The sequence below is a fragment of the Euprymna scolopes genome, chromosome 1, assembly GCF_053919585.1.
Source record: "Euprymna scolopes isolate OS-2025 chromosome 1, ASM5391958v1, whole genome shotgun sequence".
NCBI classification, from domain to species: Eukaryota; Metazoa; Mollusca; class Cephalopoda; order Sepiida; family Sepiolidae; genus Euprymna; species Euprymna scolopes.
The window spans coordinates 41,311,908-41,326,112 of NC_136482.1; the positions used below are offsets into that span (position 1 = coordinate 41,311,908).

Sequence of the window (14,205 nt, forward strand, 5' to 3'; positions counted from 1 at the left end):
AGTGACCTAACAATAACAGGTGTAACAAGGGTATTATGTGTTACATTTGATTGCAATTGATGAAATAAAAATATATCGTAATTTTAAAACATATACATTAGCATCTCGAATAAACTAGCCTGCCTATGTGTCTCTATAGAATTATTATGTTGTATGTGCGTATTCATTGTTGTGTTTTTAGTTGAATAAATATAAAATTATCAATAGATAAGGAATAAGATTTTATATTGAAATATGTTATATGACATTCGATATTTTTTCTTTTCACAGGTAGACTGAAGAGAAAATATAATTTCCAGTCAGAACACCTCCCTGACCAGAAACAGAGTAACTGAATATTTGTAGAAAAAATATAACAAAAGTAAGTGTTCATAATTTTGTTCTTAATATTAAAAGTAGTAATTTATTTTGTAACCGAGTAATGATTTAGCGTGTGCAATTTTGCGTCATTATATATATATATATATATATATATATATATATATATATATATATATATATATATATATATATATATATGAATTCAATTTGAAGAAATTCCAAATATGAACAAAAACGTCGCTTCTATTTAGAATCTGATTTTTATGTGAGGGAGGTTATACAAATATGCTACATTTCATAAGTGTATCTCGTATAATACTCAAAACTTCTCGAGTGGATCCAAGGAGTTATATCATCGTTTGGTTAATAATACAGAACACTCAGAAATTATACCCGATACATTCTTGCTAAGAAGTTTGCATAAAAAGGGAAGCACCCAAAATATTCGAAATAAGTAGTTGTATCCCCTACAATTAATTCTATATGTGTTAGAAATGGAGATGTTCGATCGAATTAGACTGCGGTTGACCACATTAAATAAGAAAAATTGCAATACGTTGAAAAATAGTTTCCAATTTTATTAATATACTAGCATTGGTACCCAGCGTAGCCTGGGTTGATATGAAGTTCCGTTTGAAACACACCTGTATACTAATCATTTTCATCATAGGCAACGTGGATGCCCCACAACAAAAATAAAAGACCGGATGAAAACATGCAAATGTAATCGCCCCCCAAAAAAGTATGTGATACCTTCTCTAGTAGATATTGCGACAGAAGGGATAAAAAGAGAAGAAATTATTTTCCAGGTACTGAACACTGTAAAGCACCTCCAAAAACATGATTAAAAATAAATCATTACAACATATTTCCAATAAAAATAGCAGCGAATGTCTGTGCGATCGCAAAATAAATAAATAAATAAATAAATAAATAAAAAGATCTACCAAAAATTAATTCCTAAAACAATTAAATGACATTTTTTGTCATTTTATATTTCTAATCTCATGCTTCCCCGCCCTCCGCCAAATGTATTTATCATATTTTTGGGTTCGTTCTGTTTATAAAATTGTTATGTGAAAATACAGAATGGTCTCATAAATATTAATTGTATTTATCGTTATTTTATGTTTTAAATGTAATTCCTAACCCACCCACCACCACAAAAAATGTATTTGTCATGTTTTGCCCCCACCCTCGATCGGCAAACTTAAAAAAATGCTAAAGATGATATGACTGGTTGAACGTTTTGTGCCCAAAAAGTGAGTGGCTATTCTAATCTTTTGTTTTGTTTGTCTTTTTTTTCAAAATTTCTTCTTCATATTATTTATAACGGATGCTTGAATATATTCGGCCACAAAAAAGCTGGTCTTAATTTAACGACGCTATATGATGCCGTAAAAATTGACCATTTTTAATTTAAGATAATAAATACATTCTAGAAGAAAATCTGTTTCCCAGGCAATTAATTGGTATAATTATTATAATAAAACCTGGGCAACACCGATTAAATTTTATAAACAAAAACGAAGAACGATTGGTTTTGCTCACATGGAAAATTGGCTTTGTGTCTGACTAACTCTGCTCTCGTGGGGATGCAAGTAAATGAGGACATTAGTTTTAATTATTTTTCTCGGTAAATATGGAGAATCACTCCACCCTCGAAAATTCCTTTAAATTTTCCACTAGGTTTTGGGGGAAACTAAACATAAAAATTGGTTTTAAAATGACAGCAAATGAGTAGTTTCAAAGATATGAAAAATTTTAGTTTAAAAAAACTTTTCTATAATAATTAAACATAAAATGAACACCCACTTTCTGATTATCATTTTTAGGGGGGTGGGTTGCCAGTTTATAATTTTTTGAGGGGGTATTCGATATAGAACTTGTATAGTTTTTCAACAGGTGCCTATGCAGTGTAATTAACCGTTTTAACGTAAGTAACGAACCACTATCAACCGAGCAGAAGAACCGTTAAATATTTCACAAATATTCTGTTAGCATTTGGTGGGAGGCGATATATGGGCGTGGGTGTTGTGGCGGTCACAGACGGTGGCCTTAAAGTGGGTGCATGTTTTCATCCTATTAACTACTTGTTTCCTGGAATTTTTAACATTAGTGGTTATTTTAAAGGATTTTCCAAAAGGTGGAAAAAAGTCCCCTTCCCTCAAAAAAAAATTGTGGCAACAAAGTGAATGCTCATTTTACGTTAAATTATTATAGAAAAGTAATCTATCATTGAAACTAACATTGTTTTTCATATCTTGGAAACTAATCGGTTACCGTTTTTTAACCGTTATTTTCGTTTTTAGCGCCCTCGAACACCTATAAAAGTGCGAATTTTAAAGGAATTTTAGAGGATGGAGTGATTCTTCATATTTACTCTTTTCTCTAACATATGAAAAAGGTTACTTAAAAAAATAAGTGAACACAATTTCCTCTGAATTAAAAATAAGAATAATAATTAAGCTTAGAAGAATATTTCGAGATGAAAACAAATCTATTACAGAAAATATTTAATAACCTACTTCGTTTAAAACAAATTTTCAATTAAACTATCACAGTTATTTCCCCTTATGTTTCCTGGTTTTAAAATTCAACTATTTTAGATTTCAGATAAGATCAGTTTTAGTTTAATTGAAATTTAAATAAACTAAATAATTAAAAAAAATAATTAGCACATTTAAAACAACGCTATTATGTCAAATACGTAATATCATTGATGTAATTATTTAAATAGATTTAATTTAACGTGATATACTAATGATCGAAAATCAACCAATGTAGATGTGGCTTGAAAAACGCTATATATAGAAATTACGTATGAAATATAGTATATATATTGACAGAAGTATCCTATCGTGGAGAGGTGTACACAAATATGGCTTTATATTATACTTTATATTTCTTTGGTCATTGGGAGTTGTGCACACAGACACCCACCCACACGAACGCTACTACATCATATATATATATATATATATATATATATATATATATATATATACATGCATATATATACTCATGAACTAATGTAATATTTTCATTTGATTCAATGTAGCGCTTAATTGTGTATTGTTAAACTAGGAATATATATATATATATATATATATATATAAATATATATATATATATATATATATATATATATAAAAGCAAAAGTACCCGTCGTTGATACACCCCATAATTTATTATACCTCACCTGTTCACACTGAAACACTTATCACAATATTCTGTGGATCTATATTAAAAAACAATACTTGTTAAACTTTGTGACATATTTCCATTCAATGGAGGTCAGGCGCGAATGAACGCCCCATAATTTTATTATACCATATTTCTTCAAATGAAACATAATTATCACAGTATACTTACGCAGATAGATATGAAAAGTCTTTATTAAAGGGTATGCCTATTTCCATTCGAGCGAACGCAGAACCCACAATTTAATTATATAATCCCTATTTAAGTAAAAACATACTTATCACCGTAGTATTATGTACATCTATGTCAAAAACACTTGTAAAGGTTTTGTTTTTAAATTTTTTATTTCCATACGTTGTGGACCAGGGGCATACGCAGACCCCACAATTTTAATGAATCACCATTACGCCAGATCATTCCTGTGTCTCGATACAGGAGCCTATTCCTGACCAGACACACATGGACGTTCAGCTTTATATTATACTAGAAAATGTACCAGTCGTTGACTGTATTACAAACAGCCTAGAGAAAATGGACTCTGATTTATGAAAGTGTGATAGGTTATGAAAAGGAAGGGTTGTAAAGAGATAGCTTCGAATTTGGGGGTATCAAATCCAAAGCAAAATATGATGAAAATAAAAATAATATAGATAAATACCATAATTTATTATATTCACACTGAAACACTTATCACAATATTCCGTTATTGTTAAACTTTGTAACATATTTCCATTCTATGGAGGTCAGGTGCGAACAACCCCCCCACATAATTTTATTATACTCTATTTCTTCAAACTGAAACATAATTATAAAAGAATACTTACGCAGATATATATGAAAATTCTTTATTAAAGTTTGTGCCTATTTCCATTCTATGGAGACCAGGCGCGAACGCAGACCACACAATATTATTGTACCATCCCTATTTAAGTTAAACCATACTTATCAAACTATTCTTATGTACATCTATATCAAAAACACCTGTAAACGTTTTCATTTTAAATTTTTTATTTCCACACTTTGTGGACCAGGCGCGAACACAGACCCCACAATTTTAGTGAACACCATTGTGCCAGATCAAACATTCTCATCCTGTGTCTCGATACATCTTCTATCATTATATGCAATCAGTTTCTTTTTAATAGTAAACCATATAGGAGCCTATTAGTTACCAGACACACACATACATTAAGCTTTATATATATATATATATATATATATATATATATATATATATATATATATATATATATATACAGTTGTGCCCGATATTATTCATACCCCCCTTGAAAATTGAGTTTATTAGGTGTAACTTTGTTAGAATTTATTGTTTACGTCCATATTGATACATATTCTTAATAAACCTCTTCTGATCATTTTCGTCATCTTAAAATCTCGGGATACTTGTAATAAAAGAAATATACAGCTATTTATAAAATCTGCAATGTTCAAAAATAATCATACCCCCTTATATTTTCAGTATTAATCGAGTTTCTGACTGTTTGTTTCCTGTTTGATTCTTATTTTGAATGCTTTTATACAACCTTTGATTAATTTCATTTCGTTTTTTTCATTTTTCAGAAATTAAAATGATATCAACTGAAAACCAATAAAAGAATAAAAATTATTAGAATGGGGAAGAAAAAAGAGCTTAGTAATGATCTTAGGACTAAAATTGCGAATTCACATAAGGATGGTTTAGGTTAAAAGTCAATTTCCAAGAAATTTGAAGTCCCTACAGCAACAGTACAGAGCATCATCAAAAAATTCCAGAGCCACCACACAACAAACAACTTGATTGGTAGAGGAAGGAAAAGGAAACTGTCTGCTAGAGCCACCAGGAATATTGCAAGAAGTGTTAATGCAAATCCAACCACCACTACTAAGGACATTTTAGAAAATCTGGAGTCTTCTGGCATAAAAATATCAAGGCAAACATTGCAAAGGACTCTGCATGAAAATGGTCTGAAAGGAAGAAGACCAAGAAGGACTCCATTGCACACCGGAAAACACCTTGCAGCACGTCTAAAGTTTACTAGGAACCATGTGAATTCTCCAGAGTCCGTTTTCTCAAGTATTTTGTGGACTCACGAAACAAAAATTGAATTGTTTGGCCATATGGATGCTTCTTACGTTTGGAGGAAGAAAGGAGAAGCTTACAACCCAAAGAACACCATACCCACGGTGAAACATGGTGGTGGTAGCCTAATGTTTTGGGGCTCCTTTTCGGCTAGTGGTCCAGGTAGTTTGGTCAAGATAGATGGAACCATGAAGAAGGAGCAATATTTTGAGATACTCCAGAAAAACATTAGACAGGATGCGGAGAAGCTCCATTTAGGACCAAACTGGGTCCTTCAACAGGATAATGATCCAAAACATACTGCCAAAATAGTCAAGAAATGGTTTGAGGATAATCAAATTAATGTTTTGGAATGGCCTAGCCAGAGTCCCGACCTGAACCCTATCGAAAACCTCTGGCACATATTGAAAACTGAGGTTAAAAAGCGGAAACCTAGAAATTTGAGGGATTTGGAGAACTACTGCATTGAAGAATGGTCAAAAATCAGTGTTGATGCTTGTAAAAACCTTGTTGATAAATATCCAAAACGGTTACAGGCAGTTATTAAGAATAAAGGGCATGCTATTGACTATTAGTAAGAGAGGTATGAATAATTTTGAACTAGTGCCATTATTGTTTTTCTTTGTATAATGTTTCAAACTTGCATAATTTATTTATTTGTTGAGTTTAAATTAAATGCTTATGCTTGATTTATTGTTTGAAATCCCTTTAATATTGTCTACCTTCTGGTTTGAGCAATAATCTTATAGAAATCTCAAAGATCTGAGGGGTATGAATAATATCGGGCACAAGTGTATATATATAAATATATATATATATATATATATATATATATATATATATATATATATATATATATATATTAGAATAATGAAATGAAATATATCTAATAGTATGCAAATCCAGTGATTTTCTGTCTTACAAAATATTATTATATGTTATATTTTATGACAAACACTCACAAAGTAAATGAACTTGCTCAATGTACAAGACAGCAAGTAAATAAAAATTGAGATATTTAAATCTTATGATTTAAAAAAGTTAATCTACATATTATTAACTTCACATCATTAAGTTTAAATAACTAAATTTGTATATATATATATATATATATATATATATATATATACTGTTTCGCAAAATGAAGAAAACAAAATATTATATAATTTCATCATGTTGTGAGCTAAATGTAAGCGTAGAAAGCGAATATTAAACTTGATACGAGGAATTAATAATAGTGCATTAAATAACGTAGTAGTCCTCAACTAAATTAAATATATTCTAAATCAGGTAATAGAATTTAATTTAATAATTGTTATTGCTAATAAACCAACATTTGCGGCATTTCAACAGCACATAAAAAGTAAGAAAATAAATTTAGAGTTTAGTAATTGTAATATATTGAGATATCAAGAGTATGATCCATTCAAATAGAGAACATCCAAATGTAATTCTTAAGGTTACTAAGTGAGAAATTTAATCTAAAGTGCTATAAAGAGAATAATATATATATATTTTTTTAATTTTTATAATTTTTAAACAAAAGAAAAAAACAAACATTTCTCATGTGTTCTTCATGGATCACCTTTTTTTTCATTTGTCTTTAGTTTTTTTATGTAAAATAAACTTTTTATATGAATTGTTTGGTTAGGAAACTGATTTTTCAGAAATTAAATTAAGACAACCTTAATATTCCCTAAGGATAAGGTAGACTTTTCTACAAACTATGTCAAAGTTGGTTGAGAAAAGATAGCGGATGTTGAACAAACTTTGGCAACCTAATTAAATAGCTTTCCGACATATGGTTTAAGATGGAGAGGAAAAGATAATTACCAAATTTCTGTATTCACATAAACCCGAAAAGATAACCGTCGGAAAGATTCCGGTTTCTCCCGCGGAATTTAATCATTTTGCAATATTTCCCCCATTTCGTCTGCTTCTTTGTCGTACATTGATATGCGTCTTAGGTTTGATTACAGTCAAACCGAGCGCAAGACGTCGTGTTCCAAGCAAAGCCGAGCGGACGGTTCGTTACAACCGATTCACGTTTTATTATTTGAACACTTGCAAAGAGAGAACCAAAACCAAATCCTATGAATATATACTTTTATTATGTCAGGAGAAGTCAACATAGTTACTTTTAAAGTCATGTTCTAAAGAGAATTTCTATGAGAAAAAAAAGTATTTGATGCCTAATTCTAAATAGATGCGTTGGACGATATATATTGTTTTGTTTATTTATAAAATATTTTTCAGTCAACGTATAAATAGTTTTTATATTAAGAGAATTTTCTGACACTTGCGCACTTATGTATTTTACTCGTCTATAGTGTTTTGCTATTAATTAGACTTTTGAAAATACGCTTAAAACCAATAAGTATAGTTTAGATATCCTAAGTGACGATAGGAATTGAGGAATTAAATGAAGTCACCCATCAGAAACCATAATAGCTCCCTAAATTATCTTATTTTTAGCGATACAGCACATAATTTGTTTTTTTGTGTCAACACAAGAAATATCTTTTTTTCTCATTGTCTGCGAAATTATAATTCTAGGATCTGACTAAAGGAGTAATGTACTGTATTTATTTTCATTTTACAGATCCATTGGAAACCTCTTCAATATTGCTATATCGACCCTAGGTTAAATGATTAAGAAAATAGAAAACCATAACATTCCAGTATGAGTAATTGATGAGTGGGCGCGTTAAAGTAAAAGATCGTATCAGGCATTAAATAGATAAACCAAATTGTTTAAATCAACATACCAGAAAAAATATTACAAGAATTAGAAAGAGTAGCCGTTTAAGTTAGCAACTGCATTCAGAGATCGAGGACTTAAATCATATAGAACAATAAAAACACCGCATATCAAAACTTAACTTTAAAACAAGATTTGAATTTACAAATCATTTCCTTTTGAAACTTCCAAGCATTTGATGTGATAAGCCTAAAATTTAGTTATTTAATCATAGTAAAATACGTCACGTCTAGACAAAGGAAGGGGGGACTCCAACCAAAGTAGACACTGATATGTTGGGGCATGAAATATGGTGATGTGATATATTGATGTGAAATATGATGATGTGTTCCAGTTGCCCAGGGTAAAAAACTGCATGGAAGATGCGATGAAACTAATCTGTTAAAATCTATTAAAATAAAAGCTTCGGATCAAAGTGCGTATTACAATAAGATAATGACCCGAAGCATTCCGCGAAAATGACGAAGAATTGGTTTGTAGAATATTGTGTGAATGTTTAGCCCTAGCCCAATACGTCACGTGATCTCAAATCAGTTGAAAACGTTTGAATTGAGCTGAACATAACCATCAGCAAAAAAAAAAAAAAAACGAAAAAGAAAGAAAATGAAAAAGGCAAGAAATTTGAGAGATTAGAAATAATTTATTGAGAAGAGTTGTCAACAATGCTTTCCAAAGTGCGCTACAATCTAATTTCGGAAATATGAAAACACTTACTTAATATTTTCTATTTTTGGCGTATCTATTTGTGTATACCAGTGTAGGGATATACAATAAGGATACGCCACAAAATATAAAATATTAATATAGTGTACTCGATAGTTTTTAACATAACTAATTCATATTTTGGTTTTGTAAAAAACTTTAAAGAGTGATTCTGTTGACTTTCCGTAAACATTATATACGACATGATAAAAGCTTCATTCTTTTTTTTTTTTTGGCAAGTGTGTAAAATATGTACTGAATACTTATTGTCTCCTATATATATATATATATATATATATATATATATATATATATATATATATAGAGAGAGAGAGAGAGAGAGAGAGATATGATTACTTCATGTAATCACATTAATTAATATACGAATATAAATTTTTATGCTTTAGTTTTCAGTATTCACCCTAGCAGTGTTCAATACATAGGTAGAGCTAGGTATAAGATTATAAAAATATATATATGGCAATTAAACTACACAGAATATTCTGCGTTTCCATTAGTCTGATGAATTCTCACGAAAAAAACCGCGGAATAATATGTGTAGCTTAATTTCCATATACATTTCCATAACTTTATATATATATATATATATATATATATATATATATATATATATATATATATATATATATATAATTGAGAAAATATAGGCATGTATATATGTACTTAAAAATGTTTGGTCTGCTATCATTCTAACATTGGTAATTAAAGCCCCTTTTTTGTTTATAATTTGGAATACGAACTTCTAAATATACTTAATTATGGATACGCGGGCGACTTTATGAAGGTGTACTAAGTTGAACATTTATTGTTTCTTACTATGTTATTGGTTCTGTTTATTACGCCCCGTTGTTTGTATTCATTATTTTTATATTCTGCATACTTGCATAGAATTTTGGATAAAAAAACCTTTAGCGCACTGTCGCCGATGTATTCATGTCTCTGATATATTCGTGTGTCATCATGGGTTACATCTTCAACTTGGTACGAATTGCGAACCCACCTGACTTATCTTTCTCTATTTTTCGATGCAGAGCAAAGTGCTTGATGGCGCCAAACTACATAGAGATGTACAATAAAAAAAAACACTGTCTCTCCACCTTCTCATTGGTTTTCCACTGCCGATTTTGCCTTTCACAATATCCTCAAATCAGGACTTTACAAGCCAGTGGTTGATGGTCTTACGCAGCCCAAATGTTTAAGTGTTTTCAAAACAATGCGATTGGCTGATTATTTAGTGTCTATGATACAATCAATGCCATATAACACTACTGGATTAACATGAAGTAAATAAACTCTTATTTTAACAGTTATCGACCAACTTTGGGACTTTAGAATTCTGGCGTGCACTAAATAATGAATTCGGCGCTCTATTAACGGGGTTACTGTAAATAGTCATGTTTGGGTAAAACTGTGATTCGGCTTTAGAAACACATTATGTTTTCTCTAGGTTTATTTGTAACCATATCTTCTTTGCATTATTTGCAAATTCATTCACAACAATTTAAATGTATATGTCCATTCATTAACAAGACCGATGTCATCAATTTATGAGAGGTTGGAGAAGATGTGTGCACCTACAGAAAAACCGCTTTGGTAAGTCGCCTCTGTTTTAAGCATAACAACAGCTTGTGAAATACAGAATAAGATTGCGTAAAGCATATCTCTTTGCTATACGCCATTCTTTGATATGTACAGAGCAACTAAACTGAAGGCCAGGTTTTATGAAAACAGTGATCCGCTGTAAAGTTGCGTAAGAAAATTTATTCAGTGTTGGTTGGGAAAGATTCTGTCTAAAATCGATCAACGTTTATAATTCTATACTATCGAACACTTTTGTAAAATGGACAAAAATGATGTGTACGTGCTTATTAAATAAAATTGATTTTTAAATGTATTAGCTAAGGGCAAAAATGTGTTCGACTGTAACCCTTCCATATAGGCAGGTGACTTGGGAATCGATGAGACTGGAATAAAGATAACCTTTGATTATTTTATGAACATTGTTACAAATAGTTTATAAACCTGTCTCAACAAACTTTTAGGTCTATATTTTTTACAATCGGACCTGCCATCCTTTTTGTACAAAATAACGATTAATTCCTTCTTGAAATTAGAAAGAATCGTGTGTATTTGGGCGTATTTTGTTTAACACACGAAATGAAGTACACGTCTTACAACATGTCACACATGATAGAGCAATTACTTCATTGCGATTAAGGCTGCTTTCCAACAGGCCTCATTGAAAGAACGTATTTTATTCATCCTTTTTTATCATTTACGGTTTATTCACCTGATATTTTCCCAGACAAGAATAACAGATGGATAAACACAGAAAACACTTCAGTTTGTCCCGTCGTAAATTTTTAATACTCGAATGCTTTGATTTTTTGTGTTGATTCCCATTCTTTATTATGTGTTATATATCCCTCTATCCATATATCCATCTAGCTATATATATATATATATATATATATATATATATGTGTGTGTGTATATGTATATATATATATCTATATATATATATATGTGTGTGTGTCTTCCTATTCTCTGTCTATCAGTCCATCGATATAGCTATGTATCTAAATATTCATCTCTCTCTGTATATATATATATATATATATATATATATATATATAAATATATATATATATATATATATATATATTTATATATGTATATATATATATATATATATATATTTGTATTTCGCTATCTTTCACTCCATTCGTCTATCTTTCTATTAATATATACTTGTACATTTTAATTACTGCCCTTCTCTAATCATCAATCAATTGATTTAACAATAGATTCTGTAGAAGAAATCATTTAAGCAGACCATCTATTTATATCCCTCTCTCTCTATCTATTTATATATATATGCATACATATATATACATATATATATATATATACATGTATATGTTTTTTCTCCATTTATTTCATCTCGATCTATCTTAATCTTTTGACCTTGTTTTTATTTCAAATATATTATATACCGAATGTGTTTTCATATTAAGTTATAAAAAAGACGGTATTCCGCTAAGAGCAGGAAGTTCATTCAACTAAGATTGGTTAAAGCATAATAGCCGGCTTTTTATTTATATTTAGACATTTGCAATTACATCATATATCATGCAATCCCGCCTGATATCCAAGAAAAGCAGCAAAATTACTAGACTAGCTAACATAATAAAAATGGTTTCAAAATATTTATGACATAAACTTATCGTATCCTTATTATGTTCGTTGGCGAATAAATATTTCATTACTGATTTCCTACTGAAAAATCTTTATTTCAAAATATTGTTACAAAAAAAAATAAAATAAAAACAAATTTCGTTTTTCTTTATCTAATTCGCTCTCCTTCTATTCTCTCTCTCTCTCACACTCTCTCTCTCCCTGTCTCTCTCACTTGGTACCAAAAAAACGAACATAAATTCTCTTTCTACAATCCACTCTTATCTGGTATAAAATATCACGAAACTGATTCCCAACCAACTAAAATAACGGTGACTTCAAGTAAAATTGGAACAGTAGTTAAAACCCATTGCTTTCAAGTAATATTTTTCTTCTCTCCTTCAATGTTCTTAATTATGACCTAGACAATATCATCTTCTCTCAACCTGAATTTCATTGTTTTTATTGCATTTGCTAAAACAATGCATCAGTCTACTTGATGGATAGAGCAGAAGTCTACATCTTAAAAAACAAACTAGACAAAAATAAGAGTTTTTCTCAGAAAACATCAGTTTTTCCCTTCTTGTAAAAGATAACGTCCAGTGAATGTCCGTAATAAATGAAAAAATAAGGAAGATGGCGGATACGATGACAGAAATCGAACGTCTTCTTATTACGCTCCATATTTGCGGTAATATATTTTTGAAACGTTCAACATGAAATGTATCCGAGAAACTACCCTTATATTTACATTTTATTTACACAGTACTTATTAATATGTTTAGTAAACGTAGTTAGTATTCTAATTCATGCAGAAAATATCTACTGTATATATATATATATATATATATATATATATATATATATATATATATATATATATATAATCCAAAGTTATCTGATTATATTAAATAGTATATACTTTCAAGCAAAATGACAGAAAAGGGTTCTGCTTAGACAGAGTCATCGTTAGTAATAATGAAAAATTATGGTAAAGCACAATTACACCGATTGTTTTCTTTTAATATATTTTCCGGGTATAAAATATTTCACATTATGATATTTTAATTTATTCATATTTATTATATATTGATCTATAGCACGTAATATATAGTATAACTGTATACCAAATATATAGTATAAATGTATATCAAATTGAGAAATCGAAACCAAAACATATAGGGTCCGAGACTAAGTCATACTGTTTGAGCTATCATCCTATAGATAAAAACTCATTTTAAATTATCCGTTTTTTTATAATTTGGACCTAAAATCAGCCATTTGTTCCTGCTAATATGCAGAAATGTATAGTTTGCATAATATGTCCCCATCCGCGTTACTATGCATTGACGTTTGGGAAGAGATGCACTTTGAGAAAATGGAGTCAGACAGATAAACATAGTGAGTTTTTAAATTATAGAATTGTTTTTATTTTTGTATGCAAAGAAAAAAAAGTTCGTTTTTTTTTTATTTTGATTTCGATGATAAATTCTCCGTAAACATCTGAATCGTTTTTCTCGTTGCCCGTCATAACGGGAAACGCTTTCTGGTAGAATCTACAAAGATGGATTTTTAGTTGTTTACTTATTATTGCAAACACTAATTTATATCCATTTATCTACACACATATTTACGTAAATATAAACTATATTATCTTATCACTATCACAGATTTGCGAAAGTTTACTAGAATTTTATTAATCTATTGTGTTGCAAAACGTTATCTCCAGGTGGCTTTCTCACGTTAAGTGGTTAAGTGTACGGCGATAACAAATATACACTGACTTCATAATGTAAGGATATATGGCGAAAGGTAGACAAAAGAAGGAAAGTGATAAGCAACGTTTATGAATCTACAAAAATGAACATAATTCAAGTAAAAATATTTGCGTAAGGTTTGGATTAACATTTACCTTGTAAGTGCTCCAGCCTATACTGGT

At 29.9% G+C, this 14,205-nt stretch overlaps 1 protein-coding gene across 5 annotated transcripts in view; it reads left to right on the forward strand.

Annotated features, from left to right (window-relative positions):
- LOC145293851 (uncharacterized) overlaps positions 1–14,205 on the forward strand; it is a 3,143,230-nt gene that overhangs the window by 3,099,610 nt on the left and 29,415 nt on the right. For all 5 annotated transcript variants that reach the window (XM_080140773.1, XM_080140596.1, XM_080140684.1 and 2 more), the window contains one exon: positions 271–361. The gene's annotated coding sequence lies outside the window, so the exon portion shown is untranslated. The remainder of the gene's footprint in view (positions 1–270; positions 362–14,205) is intronic.